At 42.2% G+C, this 11,537-nt stretch overlaps 1 pseudogene; it reads right to left on the bottom strand.

Moving 5' to 3' along the window:
• Window positions 1-1,934: 1,934 nt before the first annotated feature.
• Window positions 1,935-8,980, bottom strand: LOC110310740 (annotated as a pseudogene).
• Window positions 8,981-11,537: the final 2,557 nt, after the last annotated feature.

The raw sequence follows: 11,537 nt of genomic DNA, 5'->3' as shown, positions 1-11,537 counted from the left end.
GGCAAGCTTTCCTCTTACAGGGAAGGTGCACAGATATCTGGTGTTTGGACCTCCTCCTGGCCGAAGATGAAAGCCCAAAACAGGACCTTTCCCAGAAGATGTGTTGCTTTGGCGGGTCACAGAAGCGGTCAGCTTGTGTGGTGCACACTCTCACCTGTGCAGACTATGTTCCGTGGAGTCCCAGAACCAAGATGGCTACCGCCAATCTAGAGGCAAAAGCCTCCCAGGCCGGGTGGACACCTGTCCTCTGGCCAGGAAGGTGGCCGGATGTCTGGGGCCCGAAAAGGGTGCTGCCTCAGTAGCTCTGTGGCTCCCGCCTGTCCCAGAAGCTGTCAGCTTCTGTGGTGCACACTCTCACCTGTGCAGACTAAGTTCAGAGGAGTCCCGGAACCAAGATGGCTCACGCAGATCCTGAGGCAAAGGGCTCCCTGGCCGGGCAGACACCTGTCCTCTGGCCTGGAGGGTGGCTGGATGTCTTGAGCCCGAAAAGGGCGCTGCCTCAGAGGCTCTGTGACTTCCACTCCCAGAAGCTGTCAGCTTCTGTGGTGCACACTCTCACCTGTGCAGACTAAGTTCCTAAGTTCGGCGGAGTCCCAGAACCAAGATGGCTCACGCAGATCCTGAGGCAAAGGGCTCCCGGGCTGGGCGGACACCTGTCCTCTGACCAGGAGGGTGGCCGGATGTCTGGAGCCTGAAAAGGGTGCTGCCTCAGAGGCTCTGTGGCTCCTGCCTATCCCAGAAGCTGTCAGCTTCTGTGGTGCACACTCTCACCTGTGCAGACTAGGTTCAGCAGAGTCCTGGAACCAAGATGGCTTCAGCTGATCCTGAGGCAAAGGGCTCCCTGGCCGGGTGGAGACCTGTCCTCTGTCCGGGAGGGTGGCCGGATCACCTGAAGTCTTAAGATCCCGTGACTGGTGTTGTGAGTAGCTGGCAGGTGTCAGCCGACTCTGCACCCTAGCTACCCTGGTGCTGGTCAGCTCGGAAGGGGCTTGTGCCCCTACTCAGGCTGGGTTTTCTGCTTCCCTAACTAATGCAGTCTCAGTTTCTGCACGATTGGATTGGAGCAGGCTCTGTGTTCCACTCACCAGAAGTCTTAAGATCCCGTGGAGGGTGTTGTGGGTAGCTGGCGGGTGTCAGCCGACTCTGCGCCCTAGCTACCCCGGGGCTGGTCAGACCAGAAGGGCCAAACTTGCTTTCTTATACAACCTGGACCACCTGCCCAGGGATGACAATGCCCACAGTGGGCTGAGTCCTCCCTCATTAATTAGTAATCAAGAAAATCTGCACAAGCATACGGACAGACAGGTCAATCTAAGGGAGTCATCAAGTGGAATTCCCTTTTCTCAAGTATGTCTAGGTTTGTATCAAGTTGATAAAACCTAACCAGCACAGCTGTGATCTCAGCACTCAGAGGTGGTGTGGAAAGGACCATGTGTTCAGGTCTGGCCTTGGCAGCAGAGTAAGAAAGCAAAGGCACTGTAAACAGAAGGCTGCCTTATCTCCCAAGCTACTCAAATGCCACACAACAGAACCCATTTGCCCAGCCATACAAAGGGCAGCAGGTGATACTTAGGAAATTGAGATTTACTACGTCCATGGAGTGGTGTAAGCTTATCAAGAAAATTCATTTATTTATTCATTCATTCATTCATTCAATCATTTTGGTGGTGGTGGTGGTGGTGATGTTAGCAGAATCTTTTTTCTTATTCAGAAAAAAAATATGTTTTCTCCAAACACACACAGAAAGGGGTATGGGTAATGGGAGGTAACTGTTTGTCCAGCCCCAGCTCCCAGCCCTGAAAATCCCATGTGGTTTTTGCAGCAATAAGGAATATGAGGTAATGACCCAAACAAAAATGGCTTTGTGGGGGGGGGGTGAAAAGAAGGGGTGCAAAAGCTGAATGGAGCAATGGGAGAGGGGCAGATGGGGTCAGTCAGTACAGGGTGGCCATTCCGTAACATGTTTTGTTGATCAAAGCACCATGAAAAACTTTTTGCCCATTAGCAGTATCAGTGTCTTGGTAGTCATGGTGAGAATGACATTGAAGGTGGGTTCTCCTCCATGTTCTTGGTACAAAGAACCTTTTTAAATTTCCCATCCTGCAGCAGTGAATAGCACATCACAGAACATTTCTGGGCCCCAGGTGTCAGCCCATTTATGAAAAATCTTGACTGGCCATTGCCTACCAAAACACCAACCTCAACTGGCTTAATGCTAATGAAGGTCTTCCTAGGGACAGCAGCCCAGATCGAAGGTGAGTCCTTGTAGCCAACGATGGCTAAAGGTCTGCCAAGAGACTGTCCATGTAAGTGTTCCACCCAACCCTGGCATTGCTGCCAGGACCTCATGCTGGCCTTAGGCTGGGCACAGCCTGGGCTCCAGCTAGAAGACAAGCTCAAGAAAAAATTTAAGACATCCTGAAGGTAACAACTTAACACGATAATTCACAGCTGCATAATAAATGCCACCATTTCAGTTACAGTTATAGTCCATAATCTAGCGCAGATGAGGAGGATTCTACAGTACATAAATGAGGTGAAAAGTAAAAACTAGGCTTTCTGACCTGGAACAATGGAAGAATGTTGTAATTGTATTGTCTCTTAGCCCACAAGAGCTCAAAAGCTATTAGGCAAGGATCAGTAGCCCTATGAGGTGTCAAAAAATACAAAGCCCTCAAGTCATCACAATATTAAGCAACTACTCAATCCCATGCCTGTAATTTCCAGGTAAGAATAGTTATGAAATGAATATTAATCCTGAGAGTTCAACCCTTTCTTTCTGGTGTCCTCCAACATCTCAATTTTAGCTATTACACAGAATTCTTTTACAAAGAACAAAGACTTAATCTACTGCATTCCTTTCCTAGTGGCCTCCCCTGGTTCAGCAGATTCCCCTTCAGAGACAAACATCTGTTTCAGAGGACACAGAACTTTTGTCTTGGTATTCTGCCAAGAACAAATCCTTCCACCTCCTGATTTTGAAGTAGGTTCTTGAACTTTAGCCTCCGAGCCCTCATTCCAAATTGCCAGGGGCTATGAAGGGGAAACGTAACAATAGAAATAAGCCTCTGTCCCTAAACTCTGGGTATGAGAAATACTAATGCCCTAATTTTCTACAAATCAATTTATTCTGTTTATTCAATATCCATGGAAAATTAAACCTCAAAAATCATTCTTGGGGCAGCTCCTCTTCCACTGCACCATGGGAGAAGGCAGTATACCAAACTTTGGGGTTCTTCCAGCCACTGAGAGCTCTTTTGGCACCATACATCTGCCTTCCCTAGGACCAGTTAAAGGCCAGTTCTGACACTGAATGTTAAAGTGAGGAAAACCAAGTGTAGAGTAAGCGACTGGGGCTGGTGCTGACATTAACCAATGGACCCCGTGCTGATGACAGCAGGCAATTTATAGGGTCAGCACTCTCTGTGACTAGCAAGAAACTCTGAACTCTAAACCCTTTGAGGGCTGGTGAGAGAGAAAGAAAAGAGAAAATTCACACACTCATACACACAAACTTAGTGGATGAAGCAAATCAGGTGCCAAAAAGCAAGTGCCAACAACTTCACACATACACATGTAGATAGACAGACAGGCAGGCAGATAGACATACATTCACACATTGGTGAAAAATCCCTATCCATTTTTGGTGAAAAATCCCTATCCATTTTACGTACATCTATGTATACAGAGTTGGTGGATAGAGCAAAACTCCAGCAAATAAGCTCTAACCTAATTTTTTCTCTTAGCCTTTTTCTGCCCCCTAAGTCAGTTCTCTACATAAGAAAAGCTAGAGAAAGTATCCAAGGAGCTAAAGAGATCTGCAACCCTGTAGGTGCAACATTATGAACTAACCAGTACCCCGGAGCTCTTGACTCCAGCTGCATATGTATCAAAAGATGGCCTAGTCGGCCATCACTGGAAAGAGAGGCCCATTGGACACGCAAACTTTATATGCCCCAGTACAGGGGAACACCAGGGCTAAAAAGTGGGAGTGGGTGGGTAGGGGAGTCGGTGGGAGGGTATGCGGGACTTTTTGAATAGCATTGGAAATGTAAATGAGGAAAATACCTAATAAAAAGTAAAAAAAAAAAAAAAAAAACAGATAAAATTGTTACTCAAGAGGGAGTTACAGCAGGATTATTGATTACATGATTTTCTACTAATATGTATACCTAACTAGATATTTTTATCCATCTCTTATTCTACAAGTTCATTATAAGTTCAAAGCAGCAGTTTTATCTGCCTTTTATTCCACATTTTCAGTACAAGTTCAAAGCAATATTCTTTTATGTCATAGTTTAACAAAGCTTTTGCCAAGAAACAGGCCACCTGTCTTATGTCTTATTTTTTAAGTCTAGCTAATCATCTATTTTCTATTCTTACATTCATAATAGAATTAGCCATTTCCTGTTCATGGCCTTACCATGGTGTACACCAAGATCTGTGGCCTCATCTGGAGCTAACCTAGAATGAATGTTTTCCTCAATCGTTTATTTTTTTCCAATTCTATTTTTCTTCCTAGTGCAATTTACATCCTTGTAACACATGACAGCTTACTGTAATCCTTTCCCAACCTATGCAACCTTTATTATTTTGCAGGAAGAGAAACATTATAATTTTTTATTCTAACTTTAAACTTTCTATCAACTATCTTAAATTCTTGACTTCTTAATCTTATTTGAATCAAATCAGTTATTCTGTAAAATCATTACCAGGAATTATAAAACCATCAATTCATCTAAACAGGATCATTTCATGAAAGTTCGTCTTCATGTTGATCTAAAGGAAATTTGCCCAACAGAATGGGCTAACATCCAGGAAGCAATTATGACAAACTATAGGCAGAAAGGGTCTTTTTTTTTTTTTTTTTTTGCCTAATCACACCATGTCAGAAAAATGAGGAATTCAGCCAGGACAAGTGTGAGAAGGCACATCAACAGCAAGAAGCAATCCTGGGATGAAATCCCTGGGGCTGTGCCTTTTCAGAATATATTTATTGCAGCCATGCAAAGAAGTGGGCTGTCTCCAGGAAGGTTACTTGCCCACTGCAGCTCCTCTGTATGGTGTCCACTATCTAGAGAGTTGTTTCCTCGTCTGTGACTCTTTCTAGCCCTTAGCTATAGTGGAACTCATACCATTGGTGAGCCTGGGACACCAAGCATCAAGGACAAGTGCCCTAGATGCCTCACAGGGTCTGTTCCTCTGTGTTATTTTCCCATCTTCAACACTCATCTGAGACCCCTTATTTAATAGAATCCTAAGACCACTCTGCCTTAGACCCAGCTTGAATACATCCCCTCCCTCTCCTCCCAAATACTGTTCTTAATGGGCTTGTGCATTGAGAACAGGGAGAATTTTCAAGCCACACCTATTTTAAATCTGCCCTAAACAAAACAAAACAAAACAAAACAAAACAAAACAAAACAAAACAAAACAAAACAAAAGCAGTAAAGCACTACTCACTATTTCTACAAAAGAGAAATACAGATTCATGACTATTAAATAGGCATCTTACAACACTGATGAACCTGTAACTAATGGATAAGGTATGCCACTACAAAGCCATTTTCCATGCAATTTCAAAATAATAACCTCTCTTTTTACTTGAAAATACCTTCCTTTGTAGGTGTCTTTCTAGATACACCTTTCTGATACCTTGTGGCATAGTTTATCAATGAGGGGAATGTCAATTCTGCCGAGCAAACTGGTAGCAGTACAAATTCCCTAGGGTCAACTACACTTCAGTTCATGTGAGAGAATGTACCCTGACACTTATACCAACCCTGACCTATAGGAGCTTACAATCTCAAAAGCAGACACAACTATGAGAAGGGCCACAGTGGGGGTTCTGCCATTCCAGAAAGTGCTATGGTTTAGATCAGTGAACCCCTACCCCAGAAGCTCATATGTAAAGGAGATAATGCAATTAGAAGGAAACAGACCTTATCAGAAGAGTGAGACCTACTGGGTATTCTGGGATTTTTTTTTTTAAGAAAATGTAGGTCCTCTGTCTCTTACTCTTCCTGCCCTGCTGTGCTCCTCTGCTCATTGGGTGAGCAGATTCTGTCCAAAAGGACCAATATGATGTTTCAGAGACCCAAATCCATGGGCTTTCTTCACTTTGGACTGGGATCTCCAGAACTGTGGGTCAAAATAAAGTCTTCCTCTTTATATGTTAACTGCCTCCAGGATTTCATCTTAATAATGGGAAACACATAGAAGGTAAATGCAATAGATCCTTTTGTCTGTGGTGACAGCTGGGACCCCCCCCCAACTGTAAAAGTAGCAAGTGTCAAGTACCCCTGTGCCCTTTTAGATCAAGGGTGAGAACATTCATTCAATGTGTAATGTAGCAGTCCAGCGGCTTATGGTCAAACAGGGTTCATCTGAAAGGAGTTCTGGAAATGAAAAGGACAGGGAACAAGAGAAGGAGCCAAGACAATGTTCTGATCGAGACTCAAAGTTTAATAATCAGCACAGTGTTTATAAAGGGGAAAACCTACAAAACCCATCCCCAGAACAGTAATGCAGGGTAGCAACAGCACAGCAGCCAATCCAATAAGTTTCCACTTCTTAGTAGCTCACTATTTCTAGTAAGTCAAAACTCGCAGCTGCAGCCAAGGCAGATGTCTTTGTTCAGGCCGATAAAGCTTATTGTGCAAATGTTCAAAATCTGCTTAGCTTTTACAGGCTGAGGAGGTCACATTTTCTTTTTATTTTTTAAAAGATGGCAGTACTAGTTGCTGGACAGGGGCACAGGCTTTCTTTGTTTTCCATAATTTCTACTAGGGAATTGGCCAGGTGACCATGCTTGTCTTAGGTTGGCTACCCATGCAAGCTCTTACCAGACATTGACTAACCGGTCTTCTATAACACAATCTTTCCCAGTCAGACCAAAGTCACGAAGAACATATCAAAGCTGAGTACTTAATGCATTTCTTCATAGCAATTAATAACTGCCATGGTAAATAGTCGGGCTTGCTGAAAGCGATCCTGTATAAAGGCAACCAATCTATTTAAGATACAAGGCCCAAAGGTTAAAAGTAGCAGAATAATGATCAGGGGTCCAAGTAAAGTTGAAATCAAAGTTGTCAATCATGGGAAGTAGTAAACCAAGACTCAAACCATCCTTGATTCTGTTCCCTGTCTCTCTTCCTTTTTGCTAGTCCTTCCCTAACTTTGGCCATGAAATCCTTAACTACTTCTGAACGATCAATATAAAAACAACATTCTTAATTTAGAGCTGTACATAATTCTGCTTGTTGAAGAAATAAAAGATTGAGTCCTCTCCTATTCTGGATAAGTACCTTAGACAAGGAGGTGAGAGATTCCTGAAGATGAGAGATGGAAGATTCTATTCTCTCAATATCTGTAACTATAGCAGTTCTTAGTAATTCATAATTTTTCCCTGTAATTCCAAGGCTGAGGTGCCTGTATTGGTTCTTCCAATTCCAAGGCCCATTAGGATGGAAACTGTGAGTGCAGTGGCAATCTCTCTTTTTAAACAAGACAGCCCTCCATCTCAATGGTCAAGGAGTTCTTCAAGAGGATGGTAAATAAGTTTAGGGATAAGCTGGAATAGGACACAGAAATATTTAGAAGTATAAAACACCTGTGTATGGTTACAGAATGTGAGTCCAGTGGAACAGGCTCACCATCCCTCTGATGAGGGAATGGCATAGGAAGAGGAACTAGAAATTGATAGTTTGATTACATATTTTTTTAAAACCTTTGTGAACATGGCCTTAGCAAGTTCCTGTCCCTGAAACTTCCTGTAAATAAATTCCTCTTCCAAAATTTTTATTCCACCAATGGGATGTAGAAACATTAGAATGAGAGATGTTAGTGGAGATGAAGGCAATTCCTTCATAATAGGGTGAAGCAGTACCATAACAAAGTCAACACTACCGTGTAATATTTGGATTGGAATCAGTAAACACCCGGAACATGCTGTTCATTAGCTCAGTAAGGGGGTTAGAAAATTCAGGATAGACAGTCATTATAGAGACATAAGTAGAAAACATGTAAGTAGAATTTCTTGGGGTGATAGGAGAAGGTATGGGCTTTTGCTGCTTCTTCTGATTATTCTTAGATTGCTGTACTATTACTCTATTTGGTCCTACAGAAGTTGTAATAGCCTCTATTTTAAGCTTAATGGTAAAAAGTAGCCCATCATCATATCATTTTTTGTATAATCAAAGTCCCCATGTCTTACCCTTAAGCCAATCTTCTTTTAGGTTTTAACCTGAGTTGGTAAAAAAGGGTTACATGCACCAAACTTTCCACATGGTGAGCAATTCAATTGACTAACACCTCTGAAGCAACCATGGGTGTTAGAATTATTTCTTTTAACAGTAATTAGATCCCAAGAAGAGGAAGGGTTCCAAGATGTATCACACATGGTGACACAGTTCCAGTAGTAACAAAAGAAATGCTGTGTTCCACCACAATTGTATTGCTTAATTCCATCAGATTGATCTTTAGGACAGACATAAAATAGGTCAGTATTTAAAAGGTGGCAGTGAGACAGAGGGTTACCACAGCCTATGGTAGCATATTGTGTCCTGTTTTTATCAAAATATGAAAGTGAGCCACATAAGGCACCAGAGGCTGTGGTAATATTCCAGGTATCCAGACCAGCTGTCAATTGGCAAAGATCAAACACAAGGTCTGGCCACCAGGTAAATGGGGGACGACTCTTTGAGGTAATAGCAGACGCCCGTTCCCCTGTAATCATGGAAACCATGTTCCAGGTCAACTTAGCAGGTTGATGAGGATTCATGATCATCCCCAAATATTGAAGATATTATTATCAGGATCTGTAACAGGTTCTGTATCCATCTGCCATACCAGCCTCTTGGGTAGCCATTGGACTTGATTTTCTTTCTGTGAAAAAACCACAAACAGAACCTCATCCACATGTTAAGACAGGGTTGGGACAATTCCATGTGTTAGTCAAGGGGTCTCACCATTTGACCATGGCATAAGTATTGGAAGTTGTTGAGCACCAGTGATGGTCAGCTGCAGACTGATCATTGGCATCGGTTTGCAAACAATTTAAAATAAATAAGGTAAAGGCAAAGTGTGCCTTAGGTGACCTTGTGGGGTACAACTTCCCCCTTTTTTGTTTTATAGATCCAATTTTTGAGAGTGTGATGTGCATGCTCTAAAATTCCTTGGGTTGTAAGGTATGCCAGTTTTGTGTTGAATGCCAAATTCTTCACAAAAGGATGCAAAGTTGTTTCCAGTATAAGCAGGTCCATTATCAGTTTTAATGAGTTTAGGCAGCCCCATGGCATTGAAGGCCTGTAGGCAATGATTGATTACACTTCTGGAGGGTTCTGCTCTTATGTAGAGAAGCAAAAAGGAGTCCTGAGTAAATGTCTATGTAAAACTGTACATATTTTAACTTGCCAAATTCTGCATAATGGGTCACATACATTTGCTAAATGTGATCGGGTAGAAGGCTTGGGGATTGTCTTAGTCAGGGTTTCTATTCCTGCACAAACATCATGACCAAGAAACAAGTTGGGGAGGAAAGGGTTTATTCAGCTTATACTTCCACACTGCTGTTCATGACCAAAGGAAGTCAGTACTAGAACTCAAACAGGTCAGGAAGCAGGAGCTGATGCAGAAGCCATGGAAGGATGTTCTTTACTGGCTTGCTTCCCCTGACTTGCTCAGCCTGCTCTCTTATAGAACCAAGACTAACAGCCCAGAGATGGCCCCACCCACAAGGGGCCTTTCCCCCTTGATCACTAATTGAGAAAATGACTTACAGTTGTATCTCATGGAGGCATTTCCTCAACTGAAGCTCCTTTCTCTGTGATAACTCCAACTTTGTCAAGTTGACACAAAAATAGCCAGTACAGGGATTGACCCCCAAATGAGGAACTGGAGATGTGACACAATCAGGACATTGCTTTACAATCATTCTAGCTTGTTCCTTCATAATGTTGTGTTGGAGTCTTAAGGTATGGCTGGGGAGATGAAATTAATCATGAAAACATTTAGCCAAAACAACAGGATCTACAGCTAACACGTCTCCTATTAGGGCTTTGTCAATGAGGTCATTAACTGCAAACAAAGGTCCTGGAAGATCAGAATGAGCTCGTATATGGCCAATATAAAAAGGATTTTTTTTTTCAGGTTAGAATAAGGGTTTGCAACTGTGAGAATAGAAATCCAGCTGGGGTAATGAAGTGAAAGGTTCAACAGGTCTCTAATAAAGGAATAGACTGGGCCACATATAGATTGTCAGTAAAAAGACTGAAAGCATCATCTTCAGTTTGAAAGACAAAACTGCTGTTAGTTCTACTAACTGAGCAGAAAGTCCAGGGGTATCTATAATCACTTCTTGATTATTGATCAGAAATCCTGTGTGCCCTTAGGAAGAGTCATTAGTAAAGATCAAAAGAGTATTATACAGAAGTTGTAAAGAAGTCATGTTTGGAAATATAACCTCATGTACATTGAGAAATTTTTTCAGTCTATCTTGAGGGTAATGATTGTCTATTATGCTCTGGAACCCAATTTGAGCAAGCAACCATTCCATATTATGTTTCTTAAGTCAATTATTTTGGTCCATATTGAAGGGTTGGATATTAACATCAGGTTCTTTGCTAAAAATAAGTCAGAGCCTGTTCTTCCTAAAACTGTCATTTGGGCTACAGCTTCATAGTATGGTAGTATATTTTGATTAGGAGATACCTTTAAGTGTGTACATAAGAGAGGATCATTTTGCCGTAACAATCCTGAGGGTGTATGAGCTGTATTGAAAAAAATCAGCAAATGCAAAGGCAAGGAGAAATCTATGTGTAACAAATTGTTCCTCAATAGTTCTTTCTACTTGTTGGAGGGCCAATAATTGTTCTGATGTTAAAGCCCAATGGGGAGGTAGGATCAGCACTCCCTTTAAGCATATCAAATAAAGGTTTCAGCTCTCTAGTAGTGAGATTTAAATATGGGTGAAGCCAACTAATATCCTCTAACAGGTTTTGAAAATCATTTAAGGTTTTTAAATTACCTCTATGAATAACAACCTTCTGTGGGTGGAGAGCTTGATCTGTAAGCCTGAAGCCTAAATAATTATAGGGGTCTTGAGTTTGTACCTGTTCTGGAGCTATTTGTAGTCCCTTACTAGCTAGTGTTTGTTTTAAGTCCTAATAACATAGAAGTAGCTTTTGAGGGTTCTTTCCTGCCAACAAAGTATCATCCATATAATGTATGATGTATATTGTTGGCCACTGCTGTCTTATAGGCTGGATGGCTTGTGCCATGAACTTCTGACATACTGTAGGAATATTAGTCATATCCTAAGGATTAACTACCCATTGATATATTTTCATAGGTTCTTTAAAATTAATAGAAGGGACACTAAATGTTGTGTCCGGCCAGCAGATCACAGCCTGGGTTCTAGCCTGGAAAGGCATTTTGGAAACTTGGAAGAGAAGAGGGCCTAGGCGGCGAGAGAAAAGAATGAAGCTAAGACAAGATTCTGATCAAAGCTCAATTTTACTATTTCCAGACACTCAGTT

This window comes from Mus caroli, chromosome 15, assembly GCF_900094665.2.
Source record: "Mus caroli chromosome 15, CAROLI_EIJ_v1.1, whole genome shotgun sequence".
NCBI classification, from domain to species: Eukaryota; Metazoa; Chordata; class Mammalia; order Rodentia; family Muridae; genus Mus; species Mus caroli.
The sequence above is the reverse complement of the archived record's forward strand: the minus strand, read 5'-3'. Positions and strand labels throughout refer to the sequence as shown.